The 24,349-nt window shown below is 37.8% G+C and overlaps 1 protein-coding gene across 2 annotated transcripts in view; it reads left to right on the top strand.

Moving 5' to 3' along the window:
* KCNJ15 (potassium inwardly rectifying channel subfamily J member 15) overlaps positions 1 to 24,349 on the top strand; it is a 63,854-nt gene that overhangs the window by 8,331 nt on the left and 31,174 nt on the right. Inside the window, exon 1 of one of the 2 annotated variants that reach the window (XM_063442483.1) lies at positions 576 to 809. The exons of the other annotated variant lie outside the window; for it this stretch is intronic. The gene's annotated coding sequence lies outside the window, so the exon portion shown is untranslated. Of the gene's footprint in view, positions 1 to 575; positions 810 to 24,349 lie in introns of those variants that run through there. 2 annotated transcript variants of the gene reach the window in all.

Genomic DNA, 24,349 nt, shown 5'->3' with positions numbered 1-24,349 from the left:
TGTGTCACTTTCTATAAGATAATAAGTAAAGACACTTTAAATGCCACAGGAATTGTGCTTGTTGGCACTGCAGACAGATCAGGGATAGGTGAAGCTCTGTACAGCACCATAACGCCCATTGTACAGCGCTACGGAATCTGATGGCGCTATATAAATAATAAATAATAATAATAAAAACGCCCACAAAGCTCAGTCAGAATAATTTGAGCTGAATTTCAAAGCAGCTAAGGTGGAGCACAGCGTGGCTGTGGTCGCTGGCTGAGTGTTATTGGATTTCTAGTCCGCAGTTACAGGACAGCAGACATGGTTTAACAGTGTGGGTTACAGTGTCATACTGAGTACAGGAATGCAGGGCTTCTCTGACTGTGAGAAACACAAGTTATCAGGAATTAGGTACTGATTAACTTCCCGCACAGTCTCAGACACATTTGTCTTAATATTCAAAACACTGGAATAAAAGAAAGACAGTTTAAAAAAAAAAATTACTTTCCAGGACAGTTTCCAAGATCAGCCACATTCTTTATAAATACGACCAATTTCCTTGCAGCCAGGTGTGCACAGACTGGGTGTAGATAGGTTGTTGATTGCCCTGTATGGGCTGGGAATTATCTTAAGACACACTGCTGATGACATCACTCAAAGTTCTCAAATTGCAAGTCCTCTGTTGTTGATCAGGTACTACTTACAAGTAAGACTTGAACTGACTTGTTTTCTGGGATTTCACAGCACAGAGGTGACAGGATTTTGCAGTTTTTAAGGAAGGCTGTGCAAGCCATGCCTTAATTTGTAGTAAGGATCTGTGAATGCAGGTAAGTCTGACTGATTTGATACAAAGTATTCTGGGACTGTATATACTGTCAACATTTCTTTTTATACGTTTTGCAATATGGTTTCTTCCTTACTAGTTTTCAAGTTGTGTAAACAACAGGGAACATCTCAACCAAACGTTTTGAAAGGATACAAAATACAAAGTGTTTTAAGTCAAAACAAATAAAGCACTTTGCAGTTAACACACCAAAGCAGTTTAATGTGAAGGAGTTCACTTTCTTTTGACAAGTGGTTTAGTTTTTGTACTTTTGTATGTGTGGTTCAAAAAGCATTTTATCATCAGCAAGCTGTATTGATTGTGTAAGACTCGTAAAATTATTTGACATAAATATTTGACATTGTTAAGTCAAGCAAATCCGTCTGGTTTATCTGTCAGTAAATATATAAGCAGGATCTGTGTATGCATATGACATCTATATGTAGTTATGTTGGTTATATTTAGCAATATCCTGAATTCTGTCAATTTGGCAATTGTTGCTCCTATTTTAAGGACACATGGGGTTTATTTATGATACAGAGAACTGTGGTGGGATTTAAACCAATTTTACAAAATGTGGGTCAAAAATTTTAATTTTTGTTTTGTTCAAAGTAGCTAATTTGGTGTTAATTTTGCAGATTCGATTTTATATTCCGTCACTTTACTGTTTAGTTAATAAACCTCAGTAATTTATATGCTTGTCTTTTACAGGAAATGTTTTTTTTATAGTGTACACATATATACCTGCATAAATATGTGTGTGTGTGTGTGTGTTCACGCTCGTGTTTTGTGTATTTTTACACATTGGTTCTGTCAGCTGATTTGAGATATCAGAGCCATAGTATATTATTACACTGGCCCAGTGTGTTTTTGCACATGCAGACCACTTATTCCACTTCATTAAAATAAACACCTGTCCCCATACTATTTATTAAACAATTTCAGGGGGTGTCAGATCAAATTTCCGAAATCTAGGCCACAATTGTTAAACCGGAAAAATATCACCCACTTGGCGGAGTTACAGATGTTCATTATCTGTTTGTCAAACTGTTTGACAACTCATTGATTATTCATTTGTTGCAGAGAATTTTATGCAAGCATTTATAAAGATAGATAGCTCTGTCTGTGTGTCTGTCTACATCTGTTGGAGTATTTGTCTGTCTGTATTTCTGTTTAGCTGTCTGGTGGATAGTGTAAAATGACTGTATGTGAATAGTACATTGACTAATTCTGGCGTATTCCTTCACACTGTATCTTATTCACTCTGAAACCTCCTGATTGAAACATAGGCTTCCATACTCTTAGAATTCCTACACTGTCAGATGGTTCTGCAACTTTAGCTTTTCAACTCCCATGATGCTTTGCCAGTTTAAGCAACATCTGGGGATCTTTTTGGTTCACATCTTATTCTTGATGTGATCCTTGTTTTTGGCTACTCTCTCATATGTACTAGTGTCATACAGATAGAAGTGTCACATTCAAAGGGTTATGGAATTTAAACCAACAGATAGTTGCTGCCTGATGCTGATTATTATTATTATTATTATTATTGCCATTTATATAGCGCCAACAGATTCCGTAGCGCTTTACAATATTATGAAAGGGGGGATTTAACTATAAATAGAATGATTACAAAAAACGTACAGGAACTATAGGTTAAAGAGGACCCTGCTCAAATGAGCTTGCAGTCTATGGGAGGTGGGTTAACTACTTCAGTGATCATTAAGAATCATGCAAGTGACAGGGGTCACATGCTGATTGTCTTTCTTTGCAAACGTTTTTTGTAATTGGGTTTACTCGCTAAACCGCGAGCTGCGGAGAATAAAACGATGAGCCTTCGTGCTTTCTATCAGTTTTTGGCTTAATTTTCTAAATTCAGTTCTGAGTTCAACGAGGTTTATGGTTTTGTTTTTAGAAGTTGTATTTTTCAAAGCTGCTTGCTAAGAAATAATAACATTCTCACCTGTAAAAACTAGGGTTGGTTTGGGGGGTAATTAAATGTAGTACACCCATTGCACTTCAAAGAGCTACTGTATAGCAGGTCATATTTCAGACTGCCCTGTGTCTGTAATGACCTGCTCTTCTTGAGTAGTTAAAACCAGTTTAAAGAGCCCTAATCCTACACTAGACATGCACAACCTGACTTTCATGGACTAAACTAACCCGTTCAGTGCTGCAGCGAAGAATTGCAAAGTTCAGCTCTTTGCAGCAGCACTGAAGGACATGCAGGTGCAATAATAGTAACATTTAAGTTTTGGATTCCCAAGAGCAACAGAAAACCGTAGGCTTCCCTGAAATGGTTCGTTCTTAAGCAACAAAATAAAGCACTGGGGTACTTGTGGCTCACTTGTAGCCAAGAAAGGCACAACCACCATGCTGCACCCCTTTATCCCATGTCATGAGACTTAGGGAGATATGACATGTTCCTGTAGTTTCCTTACCACCCCCCATGATATAGAAAGCATTGATAATTAAGAATTTATTCCAGGGGGTCCTGTAGAACGAAACCCTCTGTATCAAGGTTTAGCCACTGTATTTTCTCTAGACTTTAGTACATAGTTGAAATGAAGCCTAGAGAGGACTATATTTTAACACGATAGATCATGTACTGCGTGGATGGTGACTTTGCCTGTTTGTGAGTTATTCCCCATAATTAACGGGTAATGATGCACAGATCATCTCCTTACAGTCTGTGGGATCGATTCACAGGCAGACAATAATATACTGGTCTACCCAAGATTAGTGGGAGTTACATTCCACTGTGGTACCTGCAGTCATTGTAATGGCAGCACCAGCTGCCCAACAATCTAGCTCCCACCAATCCCAGGCAGCATTAGGACATGTATGTCACAATGCTACCCTAAAAGTAAAATATTATATTAACCCTTACACTATATTAACACTAAACACTAACTCCTACACTACATATTAACCCTTAAACTACACAAAACTTTTTTTTTTACAATCGGGTAGTTGAGTTCTGCACGCTAGTATATTGATGCACCGGAGCTATGTGGGGGAGTTCCGCTAGCCCCCAATATAACTCCAGAAGTACAGAGCCACAGGCTACACAGTGAACGGTGAAAAGTAATGTATATTTAATTATGGCCTCACTGCCGAAACGGCATATATTTGTTTTGTCTCTTGGACCATAATTAAATTTACCTTTCTTTTTACCCTGCAATGTGTAGCCTATGGCTCTGTACTTCTACTTATTTTACAATGCTATTTCTGTTTTGTACTATGGCCCGAGGTAATGTAAGGCACTGAAAGCCGGCGACTAAGTCATGTCACAGGAAACGACAACCGTTCCACAAAATAACAGCCAGTATCAACAGTCTCATTCTGAGGAATTAGTTACAGGATAACTGTAGCAGCCAAATAATTCTGAACTTTTTTGAAAAGGTTGCAGATATCAGCAAAAATCTCTTTTGAAAGTAAAACTTACAAACATTATTTTTTTCTTCTTTATACTTTCACTGTTCCAGTATTTCAAAAAAACGTTTCCAAGCTGCGGTTGCGTACCATTCTGTACTGTGCTATAGGGATACGTCTTACTAATATAATCGCTCTTGGTAACATTACTGTCCGTTGTAGAGATGGAAGAGATGGCCACACTGCACATGGCGCTACATGTTATAGTGCTATTTTCACAGGCTACATCTACTTTTCCTTGAATTATGCAACATAACAACTTGGCAAGATTTCAAAGGTATCAAGTTCTCCTCCGTGCCCAGAGTGGCTAATAACTGCATCGATTTGCAAAAAATTGCTGACGCTACTACGTGCATAGACCACTTTCTCATCCTTCTTCCAGGGCTTAGACTGCAAATAACCTTAGTGAATAAAATTGTGGCGAAACCAGCTTCGCCACTGTGAACTGGAGAGGCCTGGCTGCTAGCCTCCTGCCCTGCGACTACGGCCCATGGACATATTGCTCTATAAACACTATATTTGGGCATGTAATAATTTATATTGCTGCTACTGGCCCTTTAAAATCAGCGATGGACATATTGGGACTTTTGGGACTAATGTCCCTTTAAGACTTTGTAACATATCACAGTAATACTGTCTTAAATATTATGTAGGTATTTATGTGTTCAGTTAAACTGGGGATATGTAGAAATGTGTGTTTTATGTGTTAAATGTATCAGTATGTAATTTTATGTCTTTTACTGTCTTTTTGCAACCATGTGGTTAATGGAGTCTGACTCTAGTCCTAGATAATTGAATTACTTCTCCAATTATCTCCAGGGCAGAAGGGAGGAAGCCGGGATGCATTGTGGGGGATGTTTTACTTCTGTTTGAGCCAGATTGTGCCATGCTGCAAGCCCAGGCCCAAAAGATACTTTTAGTAACTTTTAAACCCCTGGTCGGATTCATGCCATTTTTTAATATGTTGTTCCCCTGAATGGATTGATTGTGGATATGTATTTTTATGTGAATGTGATGTATGGTTTTAAAGTTATGAAAGTTGTGTAAAAGTATATTTTACTCTGTATGCATAATGGGATTATGTGTCACACTAAGGGGAGGGGATGTGTGGGAGGTAACATCTATGTCATTGGTTCTTTTATGCCTCCCCCTGGGTGTGGCCTGTATGTGTGAGTTGGAAATAAAAGCCAGACTGGGTGTCCCAGTCTAGAGTCTTGCTTAACCCTCAAAGCGATGTGTCGTCTCGGTCTTTGGGGGAATGGGATTGTATGCTGACTGCCAAGAGTGTAAGCCGATGTCTGCTTTTCTTGTTCAGCTGTTCCAGTGTTCGTGTGGTTCCAGTCGGGAGAATGGTGTTTGCAGTAGCTGCCTGTGCATCTGTAAAGGGGATTATCGCCTAAACTGGGTTTTATCCTCTTGTAAGTGAAACGGTCCGTTACAAAAATTAACACTGATATCAGCTGAATCAGTAGTTACACTCATCCAACGTGATGATTGGAATTGGCAGTGGGTGCTAAGCTATATATCCTATAACCCCGCTGGGAATTTTGTAGGATAATAAAGCATCCCTCTAATACGTTATTTGGCATAGAACACACTGCTTCAACCTGCCACCATTTCCCCTTCTACTAATCTGATTACTCCAAAATTAGCAGTACGTGTCATGCTAAAGATTACTGCTGTCAGGAATGGGATTTCAAGCTAAATCCACTACACAAAATGTTTTTGCCCTACTTCTGTCCTCCTACCCTACAACCTGTGCTCTTGACCCTATTCCCTCACATTTTACTTTTTCTCTGCCCTCCTCAGTTGCTTTGTTTCTTACTAAAATGCCCAGTCTTTGACTCTGCTTTGGTGTCTTTCCTGCAATCTTTAAGCATGCAACCATAATTCATGTATTAAAAAGCCCATCCTGTACCCAAATACGAAATCCAACTACCACCTCATCGCTCTATCATTTGCCTCCAAGATCCTGGAGAAACTTGTATATTCCAGACCGATTAACTTTCTCAAATCTAACTCTCTGTTTGACCCACTTCATGAGTCAATTACTGCGAAACCCAAGTGTCACGGCTCCCGTCTAATTTTTCTGGACTTTCCTGCTGATTTTGATAATGTCATACTTTAACCTTTATAAACTTATCTATGTAACTATCTCATGATTCTCCTCCTACCTCTTCCAGTACTCTCTCGGTTTCTTTTTTTTCTGATGCTTCCTCCCCTCTGCACCCCTCTTTGTCTTTGTTCCTTGAGGTTTTGTTCTCTGTCTTCTTCTTCTCCTAATGCCTCTCCTGGACTACTAATCAGTTCTTTGGTATGGAGTATCAATTTACGCTGATGACACTCGGTTCTACCTGTATTTTCTAGATATCTCTAGTTCCCATTCGAATCATGTCTCTAGCTGTTTCCCTGTCATTTGTAACTGGATGACCGCTCGCATTCTTTAACTTCTCTCCAAAGCAGAACTTCTTGTCTTCCTCCTTCAAAAACTACTGTCCCCGTGCCACTTTCCCTGAAGGTCATTGATCCTATCAACACAGCCCCAGAGACTTGCTGTCTTGGCATTCTTATAGATTCCAACCTCTGCTTCACCCCGTCACATCCCGTCAATCACTAAAGCCTGTCATTTCCATCTGCATCTACCACTACGTAACATCGGATACAGCTATGGTGCTCGTCCATACCACCATCATATCATAAACCTTTAATATCCTTCCTTACTCCTCCCTCCTCACATTCAATATCTTGTTCTATTGTAAGAACAACGGTTTCATTTGTGTGAGATGTGTAATTAAACCCGACTCCCTTCTGACTTATTAAATATACTAACAGTGTTTGAGCTGGTGCTGTACGCCCAACTTGTTGCAACTTCTTGTTTGTTGTGCTGTTCTGCAGAATCTCTAACTGCTTGTAAATAAAAGTAATCCTAATAATATTAATAATAATAATAATAGCATTGTACACACCACATACTACTTTTAAATCCTATATTTTAACTCCAATCATTGTCATCCATTGGCAATTGTCAACCCATGTACCTAGGGTCTCCATTCACTTTTAGTTCTTCCCATTTCTGTGTTGTGTTATCATCTCTGTAACCTTTGAGTTTATAAAATACACAGAGGCATGCTTATAGCAATATTTACAGGCAGGTGGATTGATTGCAATCAGTTAAGACATTGCGAAACATGTTTCAGTGAAACATGGAACCTTCTGTATACTGGGTAAACACGTCTCAATATTGTAAACTTACAGCTATAAAACCACAGCCATTGTCTCTGGCTGGCCAATGTACGTCTGAGACAAAGTATCTGTTGTTTGTTTAACCATGGCTACGGGAGTACTACAGTTACAATTATTTATATAGCGCCAACATATTGTGTAGCGCTAAACAGTAATTACACAAGACAAACATTTAATTGTAAGAAACATGTGTCACATACAGGAACAGTATGTGAAGATGGCCCTGCCCAAACTATCCTATGATCTACGCTCCTGTACTGAGCAAAAACACACTGTTTAAAAGGTACTTGTTAAAAATGACATGGTGCCATTTCTTTGAAGAGAAACTCTATGTCCAAATCGCATATATTTGTAATGCATATATTTAATGGCAGCAGAAAACAATGCAGTTACTAAAATTTGCACAAATAGAGAAGCATTGAGGACACATTTCTACTCCAAAGTGTCTCATTATTATTATTATTATTATTATTATTATTATTATTTTATTATTTATATAGCGCCATCAGATTCTGTAGCGCTGTACAATGGGTGGACTAACAAACATGTAATTGTAACCAGACAACTGGACGTACAGGAACAGAGAGGTGGTTGGCCTCATAAGGATAAGTGGTTTTATTGAGATTTATAGGTTCATAAAAAAAAACATAGTTTAGAACTATATTTGTTTAAGCGCCGTATTAGTTTTCATTTTTGTATTCATTTATTCATTTTTGGTAACTTTCTAAAAAAAAAAGGCTGCTGTGGACTAAACTTCTTACCAGGCTCAGTTAACCATTGGATGAGTTTGATTGGAGTTTTATTCCACATAAGTTGTTTAGCAAGCTGTTTCCTTACTATGCCATTACAACCACAATTTTCTATTTTTGGATTACCTTTTCAAATTATTGAATACTTTGGATAAACTTTTCAAATATATATTTTATCAAAATATTCAAATATCAAAAATATATCATATATAACAAAAATGATAAAATCGAGGCCTACATTAAATGTATAATTTAACTCTCACTAGTCTCAGCCAAAATCTCATTAAGTACGATAGTTGAAGTTGTAATCCAGCAGAGGTAGGCAAATGTTGCATGCAATTTGATAGGCCTCAATGTAATATTTTTGGATGAAACTTTAAAATGATTTTAAGTTTATGGAAAATATTTTAATTTACTAATTTAAATTAATATTTAGTTCATATTTAGATTTTTTAAATTTATTTACAAAATATATATATTTTTATATGTGTTAAATAAAAACAAATTGAGGATATAGGGGTTTATGTGTTTTTTTGTTTTTTTATTCTCTGGCCTGTGCACCTAGCATCGGCACATATCAAAAACCAAAACCAATGTATGTTTTATTTTAAGGGTGTTAGAGAGTTAAATTGCCTGTGAGCTGGCAATCAGAAGCTATGAGATTGTGTGTGTAAGTTAGCCATTCGTGGGCAACCTGTCCAAGGTGTCTTCAGTTAGCATACTGTATATATATGGGAGATGTAGTCCAAAACATCTGTTATAGAGCCTGTTATATGGCTTACATATCAATAATGAGATTAGTATTAGTACAGATATGGAGTGTGATTTAAGCCATCATAACATGAGTCAAATGAATTGCATTCTGAGCCAAAGTTCATTCAGTGGAGCAATAACTATGGCAACCAATAGAATTCTCCTGTTAATTGGCCCACATGTATTCTACTAGCCAGAATTGCTTTTTATCTATAATCCTTATCGTGTAAATCGCTCGGGTTTAAAAGGTTAAGTAACAGCTGTCCCTGGCAATGCACACTTTCCTGTTTTTTCTCTCTTGACATGTAGATAGAACAGTCCGACTGTATTCCTTGGAAACAGGTACAAGTGATTTCTTTGAAGTTCCAGACTGTGTTAATAAAAGCATAAGCTGTATTATTATTATTTTTTTTTAGGGAAGGCTGAAAACATTTGAACCATTCTTGGATTACTTCTTCTTTTTTTTTTTTTTTTTTTTTCATGCGGCAAATTAATCTTTTGATTTTGACTTTCTTTGATGTTTCAATTAACATGTTTAGTTTTGTGTCTGCTACAAGCCCTAAAAGAAAAAAATACTCCTTGAAATAGGAAAGTTGAACGTGTTCTAGTGTAAAAAAAGAATTCCTTAAATGTCAAGAATTTGAAAACTGCCACCCTGCTGTGGGCTCACTGTTCGTGGCAAGATCGAGCCACTGGTGTGTGTACATCAGTTCAACAATGATCTCCTTTGACAGAGCCCTTGTCATTTCCAATAAACACTGAATGGATTAGTTTACTCCCAAAAATATGGTTAGTTATTAGACAATTCGAACATTGAATCTCAGAAGTGTAGAAACAGCCTGGAGATGGACGGACGGACAGACGGACAGACGGACAGACAGATTTTATTTTTCCAAAAAAAAAAAAAGCCTCAAACTTAAAAAAAACAAAGAATGTAAGGAATTAAAAAAAAAAAACACATTACTTAAAAAAATGGATTTTTTTTCTACAATCACATGTAAAATCCAACACTGTTCAAAGCTTTAAAATGAAAGCAGACATTCTGTATATTTCCCCTTTAGTAATTGCACCATTTATTTTACATAATTCTGAATGGAATATAGAACCCAAACAACAAAATGTGTGTCATGGTTCAAATACTGATGGACTAAATGATGCCCTATATCTTTATCTGCATTGAATAGGTAATCTGTCTTCCTCTCTCTCTCTCTCTCTCTCTCTCTCTCTCTCTCTTTCTCTCTCTCTTGGTGATATAGTATCCCTTCCTGGTGTTTGAATATATTCTAAATCGTCTTAAATGGAAACATTGCATTTCTTGTTTAACCTTCCTCAAAGTTAAAGAGCTCCACCTTCTATTAACAAGTCCATGTTATGGGAACGAAGGTGACTCATAATGACATTAATCAAAGTGCTTTACAAACACCTTAATAGCAGCAGCGGTCCAAACCACTAACCCACTAACTTGCCATTATCGATGTTTGTTTCCACCGGGTAATTATCAATTCCCACACTTTCCATTTGTTTTCCCAACTACAAGGTAAACGAGTACACAGTTCATCTCAAGCGATTACTGTAAATGGACAATGAACACAGTCTATCATGGGAGTTCATTAGGGGTTAGGCAATCTCTCTATTGTCTTTATAGGAGTCTCCGGTGTTACAAAGGTTGGATGTTTAAAGAACATGAATTCAAGTAAATATTGAAATATTTTATTATTATTTAATTCGTGCTTTCATTGTTCCTAATATACAAGTGTAAACTATGGTACAATGATCGCTTCAATGGAAAGCATGGGTATACAAATACAATTATATAGTGCCAATATATTCAGCAGCACAGTGCCATATGAAAACCAAGACAAAAAAATGCTAACAAAACACATTTGTCTTTCAGGAACGGTAGGTGAAAAGAACCCTGCCAAGCAGGCTCACGATCTAAAAAAGTGGGGAGAGAATGGGCAAATTTCCCCAAGATAATCTAGTGGGGGTGAAGGTGCGAGGGATAAAAAAATAGGGCTGTAGCATTTTGTCTATAGAAAACAGCATTGTTTAACATATGCTTCCTGAAGACCGCTGGGTTTGTAATAAATGTAATAAATGGCTGCCCCCAGATCTTCTTTGGTTCCCACACTGAATATTATGACACTGGGAAAGGATTCGTGATAATTAATTTTTTTATTTCTTTGCTATATTGAAAAAAATGTTTTTATATATAGAAATCTCTATTACATTACCATTGGATGTCCACAACTTGTTAAAAAAAAACTTTGCATGCCATTTGTTAACTCACCAATGCACTGCATTGCACAAAATTCTAATACTATTTACTTGGACTTGATGAACTTTTAATTATTTTTTTTTCCCAACTTCCGATCACCTTGAGTCCCTGCAACCTGTCTCTATGTAACCTACTGAACGAGTTGTAGAGTTTGTGGATGTCGTATCCTACATTTAAATACATACAGCATTCCGAACTATAGATCTACAGAGCTATAAACGTACGTCAGAACATGGTGCTAATTATTCTACAACAGGAATAGTAGATAACAAGGAGATTAGAAAGTAATTTCCTTACGGGATTTCTTAAGTGCTGTTTTATTTTAATATAGACTCACTTATGAGTTGTTGTTTTTTTCATATGTATTCCAATTATATTCATTATTTTGTCTTTGTTATACTTTTTTAAGGTTAAACGTTTAATCCCTCGCTCTCTAAGAAGTCGCCAAATTGTCTGCAAAACAACACAACAGCAGTACCATCATTATTTAAGCGTTTATAAAAGATGTATTGTTGCTGGGACTATTAAATGCATTATTAACATAATAATTAACATTATGGGAGAGAGAGCTTAAATACAGGCAGTTCCTTGAAAGTTAAAACGTTTTTGGAATTATATTTGCCAGAAAAAGTGTGATTTTCCTGTGTTCCCGGGAATAACATATGAATAATCTGTATATTAGTTCTCCTGCTGTAAACCTCATTAACCTACATTGCTAAACTGCAATCGAGACATTTTAAACAAAACAATTATATCGATATTCTTTAGTTTCCTGGTCATCGCTACATTTGTTTCATTTAAAGGGACACTTCAAGCACCACAACAACTTCATCTCAATCAAGATATCATGTTGCCTGCAGGTCCTGGGCTCCGTCCTACATTAAGAGGTTAAATTGATTTGTAACGGTGTAACGAACATCTTGTATTTCGTATGAAACGTTCGTTCATATACTCCCGAAACGCTAGGGGCTTAGTGATTATATCCCGTTCGCATAGTACGAAATCCAAGTTAATTGTGAGAATAAATCCACCGGTTCGTCATTCGCATACCCAAATATCAGATGAGACTTGATGAAGGGTACAACAGGAATATTTTATCATGGCCAGATGGCCTACTTTTATACACAGACCCTCAGCAGGGGGTCTCAAGCAAGAGCATAGCAGAATACTCCCACAACACGCCCAGGAGTCTCTGTGTCTGGGAGAAAATGTAGTGAACTTTGTATAAACTAATTATCTCCCACGCACTAGAGTTACAAATCATAAAACATAAAATATTAAAATATACACATAACACATAGAGGAACCCCCACAAATATTATATCCCCGGATAGCTTGGATCTGAGCGCCCAAGTTGTCCAAATAGTGCTCAGATCCCACAAACACAGCCAAATAGCCACCAGGCTAAAATTTTGACCGACTGCACATGCGGCCAGCCCAAATTAGTTTCATAGAATCAGTGGTAGCAGTCGGTCAATTTCAGGAGTTCCAAAATGAACAAAAAGATGAACGGTATCCCTGGCTCATAGGTAGCGATTGTTCGCCTTGTACGTGCGAACAATCCTATCGAACAGCGCTCTCCTGGCTTGGCGTGGAAAGAAGCAGGTGTCCGTGAGGATTTGCCGGTGTTCGCGAGGTCAAGTGTCTGACTTAGAGTTCCAGACACTCAACGACCAAGTCCTGCTGCCTGCTTTTGTGCAACAAGATGGCCACCATTTTCTCCAGCACGTGTTGTTTGGTTATACGAACGGTGGCCACACAGAGAGAGCACTTAAGTTTGTGGTTTATTTGAAGTTAATGAGCCAGGGGGTTGCTTGGCGTTCGGTAGATCCTTCTACCTAATGCAGTGAAAGTAGTTGGGAGAATAACTGGGTTTTGTCACAAACGGTATGAATGGAAGATACCTTTCTCCTGCAATTTTCTGAATGGAAAGCTAATGATAGGCTAGTGATACATCTGTGGGCCAAAAATGCAAAGAATCCCATTCCTATTACTAGTGATACATCTGTTGACCAAACATGTAGAGAATCCCATTCCTATTACTAGTGATACATCTGTGAACCAAACATGCAGAGAATCCCATTACTATTACTAGTGATACATCAGTGGACTAAACATGCAGATAATCACATTACTATTACTAGTGATCCATCAATGGACCAAACCTGCAAAGAATCCCATTACTATTACTAGTGATACATCTGTGGACTAAACATGTAGAGAATCATATTACTATTACTAGTGATACATCTGTGGACCAAACATGCAGAGAATCATATTACTATTACTAGTGATACATCAGTGGACCAAACATTCAGAGAATCCCATTACTATTACTAGTGATACATCAGTGGACCAAACATGCAGAGAATCACATTACTATTACTAGTGATACATCAATGGACCAAACATGCAGAGAATCCCATTACTATTACTAGTGATACATCAGTGGACCAAACATTCAGATAATCCCTTTACTATTACTAGTGATACATCAGTGGACCAAACATGCAGAGAATCCCTTTACTATTACTAGTGATCGACAAGTGGACCAAACATTCAGAGAATCCCATTACCATTACTAGTGATACATCAGTGAACCAAACATGCAAAGAATTCCATTACTATTACTAGTGATACATCAGTGGACCAAACATTCAGAGAATCACATTACTATTACTAGTGATACATCAGTGGACCAAACATGCAGAGAATCCCATTACTATTACTAGTGATACATCAGTGGACCAAACATTCAGATAATCCATTTACTATTACTAGTGATACATCAGGGGACCAAACATGCAGAGAATCCCTTTACTATTACTAGTGATACATCAGTAGACCAAACATGCAGAGAATCCCATTACCATTACTAGTGATACATCAGTGGACCAAACATGCAGAGAATCCCATTACTATTACAAGTGATACATCAGTGGACCAAACAGTCAGAGAATCCCTTTACTATTACTAGTGATCGACAAGTGGACCAAACATTCAGAGAATCCCATTACCATTACTAGTGATACATCAGTGGACCAAACATGCAGAGAATCCCATTACCATTACTAGTGATACATCAGTGGACCAAACAGTCAGAGAATCCCATTCCTATTACTAGTGATACATCTGTGAACCAAACATGCAGAGAATCATATTACTATTACTAGTGATACATCAGTGGACCAAACATTCAGAGAATCCCATTACTATTACTAGTGATACATCAGTGGACCAAACATGCAGAGAATCACATTACTATTACTAGTGATACATCAGTGGACCAAACATTCAGATAATCCATTTACTATTACTAGTGATACATCAGGGGACCAAACATGCAGAGAATCCCATTACTATTACAAGTGATACATCAGTTGACCAAACAGTCAGAGAATCCCTTTACTATTACTAGTGATACATCAGTGGACCAAACATGCAGAGAATCCCTTTACTATTACTAGTGATCGACAAGTGGACCAAACATTCAGAGAATCCCATTACCATTAGTAGTGATACATCAGTGAACCAAACATGCAAAGAATTCCATTACTATTACTAGTGATACATCAGTGGACCAAACATGCAGAGAATCCCTTTACTATTACTAGTGATACATCAGGGGACCAAACATGCAGAGAATCCCTTTACTATTACTAGTGATACATCAGTAGACCAAACATGCAGAGAATCCCATTACCATTACTAGTGATACATCAGTGGACCAAACATGCAGAGAATCCCTTTACTATTACTAGTGATCGACAAGTGGACCAAACATTCAGAGAATCCCATTACCATTACTAGTGATACATCAGTGAACCAAACAGTCAGAGAATCCCATTACCATTACTAGTGATACATCAGTGGACCAAACATGCAGAGAATCCCTTTACTATTACTAGTGATCGACAAGTGGACCAAACATGCAGAGAATCCCATTACCATTACTAGTGATACATCAGTGAACCAAACAGTCAGAGAATCCCATTACCATTACTAGTGATACATCAGTGGACCAAACATGCAGAGAATCCCTTTACTATTACTAGTGATCGACAAGTGGACCAAACATGCAGAGAATCCTATTACTATTACTAGTGATACATCAGGGGACCAAACATGCAGAGAATCCCTTTACTATTACTAGTGATACATCAGTAGACCAAACATGCAGAGAATCCCATTACCATTACTAGTGATACATCAGTAGACCAAACATGCAGAGAATCCCATTACCATTACTAGTGATACATCAGTGGACCAAACATGCAGAGAATCCCTTTACTATTACTAGTGATCGACAAGTGGACCAAACATTCAGAGAATCCCATTACTATTACTAGTGATACATCAGTGAACCAAACATGCAGAGAATCCCATTACCATTACTAGTGATACATCAGTGAACCAAACATGCAAAGAATTCCATTACTATTACTAGTGATACATCAGTGGACCAAACATTCAGAGAATCACATTACTATTACTAGTGATACATGAGGGGACCAAACATGCAGAGAATCCCTTTACTATTACTAGTGATACATCAGTAGACCAAACATGCAGAGAATCCCATTACCATTACTAGTGATACATCAGTGGACCAAACATGCAGAGAATCCCATTACCATTACTAGTGATCCATCAGTGGACCAAACATGCAGAGAATCCCATTACTATTACTAGTGATCGACAAGTGGACCAAACATGCAGAGAATCCCATTACCATTACTAGTGATACATCAGTGGACCAAACATTCAGAGAATCCCATTACTATTACTAGTGATACATCAGTGGACCAAACATGCAGAGAATCACATTACTATTACTAGTGATACATCAGTGGACCAAACATTCAGATAATCCATTTACTATTACTAGTGATACATCAGGGGACCAAACATGCAGATAATCCCATTACTATTACAAGTGATACATCAGTTGACCAAACAGTCAGAGAATCCCTTTACTATTACTAGTGATACATCAGTGGACCAAACATGCAGAGAATCCCTTTACTATTACTAGTGATCGACAAGTGGACCAAACATTCAGAGAATCCCATTACCATTACTAGTGATACATCAGTGAACCAAACATGCAAAGAATTCCATTACTATTACTAGTGATACATCAGTGGACCAAACATGCAGAGAATCCCTTTACTATTACTAGTGATACATCAGTGGACCAAACATGCAGAGAATCCCTTTACTATTACTAGTGATACATCAGGGGACCAAACATGCAGAGAATCCCATTACCATTACTAGTGATACATCAGTGGACCAAACATGCAGAGAATCCCTTTACTATTACTAGTGATCGACAAGTGGACCAAACATTCAGAGAATCCCATTACCATTACTAGTGATACATCAGTGGACCAAACATGCAGAGAATCCCTTTACTATTACTAGTGATCGACAAGTGGACCAAACATGCAGAGAATCCCATTACCATTACTAGTGATACATCAGTGAACCAAACAGTCAGAGAATCCCATTACCATTACTAGTGATACATCAGTGGACCAAACATGCAGAGAATCCCTTTACTATTACTAGTGATCGACAAGTGGACCAAACATGCAGAGAATCCCATTACTATTACTAGTGATACATCAGGGGACCAAACATGCAGAGAATCCCATTACTATTACTAGTGATACATCAGTGAACCAAACATGCAGAGAATCCCTTTACTATTACTAGTGATACATCAGTAGACCAAACATGCAGAGAATCCCATTACCATTACTAGTGATACATCAGTGGACCAAACATGCAGAGAATCCCTTTACTATTACTAGTGATCGACAAGTGGACCAAACATTCAGAGAATCCCATTACCATTACTAGTGATACATCAGTGAACCAAACATGCAAAGAATTCCATTACTATTACTAGTGATACATCAGTGGACCAAACATTCAGAGAATCTCATTACCATTACTAGTGATACATCAGTGAACCAAACATGCAGAGAATCACATTACCATTACTAGTGATACATCAGTGAACCAAACATGCAAAGAATTCCATTACTATTACTAGTGATACATCAGTGGACCAAACATTCAGAGAATCACATTACTATTACTAGTGATACATCAGGGGACCAAACATGCAGAGAATCCCTTTACTATTACTAGTGATACATCAGTAGACCAAACATGCAGAGAATCCCATTACCATTACTAGTGATACATCAGTGGACCAAACATGCAGAGAATCTCATTACCATTACTAGTGATCCATCAGTGGACCAAACATGCAGAGAATCCCATTACTATTACTAGTGATCGACAAGTGGACCAAACATGCAGAGAATCCCATTACCATTACTAGTGATACATCAGTGAACCAGACAGTCAGAGAATCCCATTACCATTACTAGTGATACATCAGTGGACCAAACATGCAGATAATCCCATTACTATTTGTTTCAGTTTAAAACCGAAACATCCTAAAGCTCTTAGTCAATAAACCTTAGACAATAAGACCATGCAGGGTTTTCTTCCTGGTATAATATAATTAGTCCGTATTAGCCCAGCTTATTGTATTCTGACACTCAGACAAAACAATAAGGAAATGGCAGTGTTTACCTAGAACATTCCTGTGTTCTTTGGATTAATGGTGCCTTGTCATTGTGTATTTATGATCTAAGCAGGAAAAGTATTTAAACAGACACTTCAGGCAGATTATGGCCACCATGGTGATAGCGTTATGGATACATTGCATTGTAAGTGCAAAATTATAATAAAATAAAATCAGTGTTGTTTTGCAGAGACCAGGAAATACTCCGATCTTTTTTTTTTCCAGAGTGAGAGCTACACAAATTACACATATTAGTGGGTTTCCAGGTTAGAGTTTGTGGGATCCCATGTTAGGATAAATGTATCAGTGGAGAACCAAGTTAAGGTCACCGGAATTCCATAGGGGTGGACGTAGTTCACATTAGTATAGTTCTAGGTTACACAATAGAGGTTAGGGTGAGTGAGCTGGGATTAGATCCAGCATCAAGCAATAAAATAAGTGAAACCCGCTACACAGGAGACCCAGGGAATGTCAGGTAGTTATACCTGTGTTCACCCTACCTGTCTTTCAGTAACTCGATCCACATATTATAAATTGAGAGAACTTTATAATATAAACTCAATTAACTAAAATACTTTTTTTTGGTTTTTTTTTCCTTTCAGTTTTTTTTTTGGGCGGTAATGCCAGCCTCCAACAGTCTTCTTTGAACAATTCATGCTGAAACATCACTACTTCTTGCAGCATTTAGCTAAGGCAGTTAAAGAGACACTTTGAGCACCATAACAATGTTATCAAAATGAAGTTGTTATGGTGCCAGGAGGTTGCTGGCACTTCTTTACCTTAAGGGTTAAATCATTCACAAATGGTTTAACCCGAGAGTCTGCTCTGCAATGCTGTTTCTCTCTGTCGCTGCCCACATCCGCTTTTTAAAAATGTTGTAAATACCTCTTTTTGTGAATAGGGAGCTACTGATTGGCTTAGAACATCAGCGGACTGCTCTAAGCCAATCAGTCGCGCCCCTGCCTGGCGGCAGTTCAGGACTTCCTTTAGAAGAATTTCTGAACACAGACGTGGACTGGGACAGAGAAATGTTGCTGCAGAGCAGGCTTTGGAGTTAAACTTTCATGAACAGTTAAACCATTAACAGTAAGGAAGCCCCAGGTACCTCCTGGCACCATTACAACTTAATTTCAGTGACATTGTTATGGTGCCCTCTGTGTTCCTTTAATCACTTGTTTTCACAAAATATTTTATTTCTGATGCTCAAACAACAGGATGTACAGAATTCTCAGACACCCTTAAAGTCCATTTATATGTTGCATTCTCAATTATTTGTTGGGTACCTAAGAGTCTATAAAAATATCGCTGACTCCGATGAACAATAAATGCAATCTCAGCATAGTAAATTAAAATAGTATATACAAATATATATAAAAAAATGCACACATTGAAATCTGCTCCCTAGGTATGTGTTTTGTGTGTTAATAAAAAAGTGTCATTATTTGTAAGTGTGTTAACAAGATCAATGAAACGTGTCCTCCTTTTTGTTCCTCTGCAAGAAAAATGCCAACACCCCTTATATATTTGGTTTTCTCTGTTTATACTCAAGTTGCAAATCTATATTAACTGCTTGCTTGCATTGTTAGCTATGCATGAATATGTTAGGATTTAAATTAGAATGTTATAATTTAGTGCTCTTAAAGAGTGAACTCATAGCCGCTGGATGTGCTTACAGTATTATTTTGTAACTTAGATCTGCTAGTAACCTTTGACCTCTCCCAACATTCTTCCTTTCCTGATCTGTGCCCTGACCTTTACTCCTCTTGCTATCTTTATTGTATGGGTACTGCCCCTCCGGGTCATTATGTTGCACTCTCTAGCAGACAGTTGGCTTGGAACAGTTTGCAAACTTTGCACAATCTCACTTTCTTTTTAACCCCTTAAGGACCAAACTTCTGGAATAAAAGGGAATCATGACATGTCACACATGTCATGTGTCCTTAAGGGGTTAAAGGGACACTCTGGGTGGAATTACCACATATGTTTTGTTACAGATAATGTATAAACAATATACAGACATTATAATAAAATCTCCACCTCTTTGGAAAGTTCATACTCTTCATCCTATGTAAATTACAATGTCCAGGAAGTGGCTAGAATCTGTCAGCCAATCCTGTTTTGCTACATAGCAATCTATGAGAGCATTAATGGACTTGTGTGGGTATATGTTGCATTTTTTTGTAATGCACTCTAGACCCCTAAAGCTATTTAGCTTGCTGGAATGCATTATGTATGAAGAGTGTCCTCTTTATTGAAATCTGCTCTTTTTTAAAAATGATACAAAGATTGGATTGGCACTTTCATAAATTAACACCCTGTTACACCCATTGGCTGTCAGACATTTCCTGCTGCTTTCTGTTTTTTTTTTTAGCTCAGTGGAGCTAAACTCAAGAGGCAGCAAATGCCAGAGCAATTTTGAGGGTATATCTACTAAACAGTGATTTTTATCTTAGTTTTTATTTTGACAGAGAAGTGTCCCGTTAAGAAGAGAAACCACTTAACTAAGCCCAACTCACTTAGCTTGGTAATATCTACAATCTGACCAGTTTGCGGTTTGCCTCCTGTTTAATTTAGATTGCAAGCTTGTGTGCAAGGCTTTGCAAATATACTGTGTTTCACTTTCTGTCTATCAAACTGTACCCCACATCATCAAATGTCTATCAAACTCAATCTCCCACATATTTTGAGAAATATATAAGAAAATCTTTATATTAATAGCAATAATAAGAAATGTGGAAACTTACAAGTGCTTTTGAAAATACTTTTGCATTTTTTTTTACATCATTATTATGTCAATGTTCAGATTAGGAATGTATTTTTTTTTTTTTTAAATCAAAATATTCTTTTGTCTCGAATGAAAGCTCTGGTAATGATTAGTGAATTATGGGGACAGTATTCCCTTCCACAGCATGCTGTTACCGCACAATTAACAATGTTAATGGAACGTTGTGAGTGTGGCGAGGTTTTGGTTCAATAACCCCAGTCTACTTAGAGAAACAATATTATGCAACAAAAACTGCTTAAATGTTAACATGCTGTTATGCAAGTGCACTTTTTGGCTGACCTTGATTAGCAATGTCCGATTCTGTAAGAATGTTTATAGCTTAACAACACAGTACATTAGCAAGAAATACAGAAGAGGAACCAAAGGTCCCTAATTATCACTGGTGTTTAGGTTTGTCTGTGAATAGAGTCCAGTTAGGCTTGTGTGGGTCACAATCTCCATGGACATTTTGTGATTTATCTAATTGCTTTGTAAACAGACACACTGTGGGTTACTGTACTAATACATTACAAAAAAGTCATATATTGAACAGTTAACATGTATTTCATTTTAATCTGCGTTTTTAAAATAAAATCGCAAGTGTTTAAGAAATTACATTCACATTATTTGTGAAACAGAAGAAACTTAGCACAATAAGGTATTTCTATAACATAATTATTGGAAGGGATGTTTTCCAAGTACAATTTCATATGCTTTTTTTTTTTCAAAGTATCACTATTATATTTGTTAATTTTTGTTGTTTACTGTTTATACAAACACCTTTGCCATGGTTATTATACAAAGATACGTTACCTGTTTCACGGTAATGATCCAAACAGTTTTTCAATGGTTTGCCCACTTACCTGGTTCCGCAGGTGATGAGGGTCTTTCCTTGCGGGCTGTGACATGGATCCAACTTTGCAGAAGCCAGAGGCCAATTTTGCCGTCCATTCATTAGCTTAGAGTGTCAGCCAATGAATGACTTTCTATGCACAGAAATATGCACAGAATTGACATTAGTCACCCCGGATCTCTTGGCTAATGATGCCACAATGATGCTGCTAGGGGTTTACTTATACCTCGGGCAGCAAATAGGTTAAGCTCCCAATGTGCAGTGTTTCATAGAGAAATGCTTAACATTAGACTCCAGTCACCATCACCACTTCAAATCACCTTTTAATAATACCCTAAAAATAATGCAGACACTTACCCTTATCCTAGTTCTAACACTAACCTTAGAATTTATACACAAACTATAGACCCTAAATTTTTTTTTATGTAATATACAATTTGCATGATGACAAAGCATGTGTTGATTTAATATAATACTATCTCGGGATTCTGGAAACATTCCTAAACCGTTTGACCTTTGTTCTAGTACCTTATTATGATGACATATTTGATGAACAAACTATGTTTGTTTTCTGATACAGTTTATAAAGTTTAGAACATGCTTATGTGTTGGAGATCTTTGTGATGTAAGACATGTTACAAACAAAGAACGTAAAGCACCCAATGTTTTTATTGTCAAATATCCTAAAACAAATATGATTTCTCTTGTGGCGAATACAATTTCTACCATTCTAAAATACTACATAATCTTCACCTTTAACTTATATCAATTCACTTCCAGATTTGTCAGACTAATGAGTGCGATCAGGCCACAGAGACAATAAAAAAACATCACCATAGGGAGTGTGTGCAATGCTTTTACAAAGGGTTGCGTGTTGGCATGGGTTTGTGTTCTGAAATCTTGGCAATCAACCTGTTTATATATTTTTTATTTGTTCTCCTGAAGGTATAAAACTTTTTTTACTGTTTACTAACATAATGGTCGCCATCAGAGGGGAGCAGACCACGCACCTTTAAGGACACAAACTCAACATTTTTGCTCTTACAAAGATGTGTGTTGGTGTAGGAAGTGTGAGGATCTATGGGGTTAAATAATCTAGAATAAAGTTATCAGCTGTTAAAACCACCAGTTGGACACATAGTTGCACGTGGTCAATTTCTTATCACTTTTAATCCTAAAATTTTCTTTAAAACACACTGAGATTCATTCTGGCACTGGCCTGCTAAGTACAAGCCATTATAATCATATTTTAATAACCTTAAGATTAAACAGTGATCTAGGAGCAACTGGCTTAATTATTGCAGCTGTATTCCTAACTTTATTCCTGTGAAGAAGAAATAACATTTAGAATACTGCAACATATATTAACATATGCTAATTTGCAAACCCACGTGACACTTCCGTTTAACCTAAACTAGTGATTTTATTCCATCTTAAAGACATTGCTAAGAAATTAGTGAAGGCTTGTCAGTGCCCATTCTCTAAACTGCACATGTAGGTTGGTCATAAAATTGCTAAATGGAACTTGTCAAAATGCTTTTAGCTAATTAGCCCGGGGGATGTACTTTCTACAAATATATACTTTTGTGTAGCAGTTTTGTTTTCTGTGACTACTATAAAAGTTGTAATCTCAGCATGCCACATTGTGCAAAGTTTTATCTTTAAAATCATAAGACACCCCTTGCCGTATTTGTATTAGTTTTTTTTTTTATTGCAAGGTTGTCACACAGATCACAGTGGTACAGGCAAATAGTAATGGTCACATAGGTGAAACATCAATTTACATACCAATTGTCAGACAGGTACATGCAGGTATGGTACATCATGTTACATAAATCTTATGTGTCCAAAACATGACATAGACTGGTATACATAGAAAATGAGATACTGGCTCTATCGAAATTTGTTTACTTTAGTCAGAATACAGACTCTACATCCATCAACCACTTCAACAGTCAATTACCGTATATACTCGAGTATAAGCCGACCCGAATATAAGCCGAGGCCCCTAATTTTATCCCAAAAAACTGGGAAAACTTATTGACTCGAGTATAAGACTAGGGTGGGAAATGCAGCAGCTACTGGTAAATTTCTAAATAAAATTAGATCCTAAAAAAAATATATTAATTGAATATTTATTTACAGTGTGTGTATAATGAATGCAGTGTGTGCGTATGTGTGTGTGTATGAGTGCAGCGTGTGTGTATGAGTGCAGCGTGTGTGTATGAGTGCAGTGTGTGTGTGCATGAAAGCAGTGTGTGTGTGCATGAATGCAGTGTGTGTGTATGAATGCAGTGTGTGAATGCAGTGTGTGCAGGGCCGGTGCAAGGATATTTGCCGCCGTAGGCAAAAAATTTTTTGCCGCCCCCTCCCCCCCCCCATATGTCCTGACTTCCCCTCCTCCTCCCTCAGTGGTCCCTACCTCCCCACCCCCGTGTTCCTTCACCCCCCCCCCCAGTGGTCCTGACTCACCCCTCCCCTAGTGGTCCTTACCCTCCCCTCCCCTAGTGGTCCTTACTTCCCCCTCCCCTCCCATAGTGGTCCTTATCCCACCCCCTCCCTCTCATAGTGGTCCTTATCCCCCTTCTCCCTCCCATAGTGTTCCTTATCCCCCCCCCTCCCTCCCATAGTGGTCCTTATACCCCCCCTCCCTCCCATAGTGGTCCTTATCCCACCCCCTCCCTCCCATAGTGGTCCTTATACCCCCCCTCCCTCCCATAGTGGTCCTTATACCCCCCTCCCTCCAATAGTGGTCCTTATCCCCCCCTCCCTCCCATAGTGGTCCTTATCCCCCCCTCCCTCCCATAGTGGTCCTTATCCCCCCCCCTCCCTCCCATAGTGGTCCTTATCCCCCCTCCCTCC

This window comes from Pelobates fuscus, chromosome 1, assembly GCF_036172605.1.
Source record: "Pelobates fuscus isolate aPelFus1 chromosome 1, aPelFus1.pri, whole genome shotgun sequence".
Lineage (NCBI taxonomy): Eukaryota > Metazoa > Chordata > Amphibia > Anura > Pelobatidae > Pelobates > Pelobates fuscus.
This window is presented reverse-complemented; position numbering and strand designations above follow the sequence as displayed.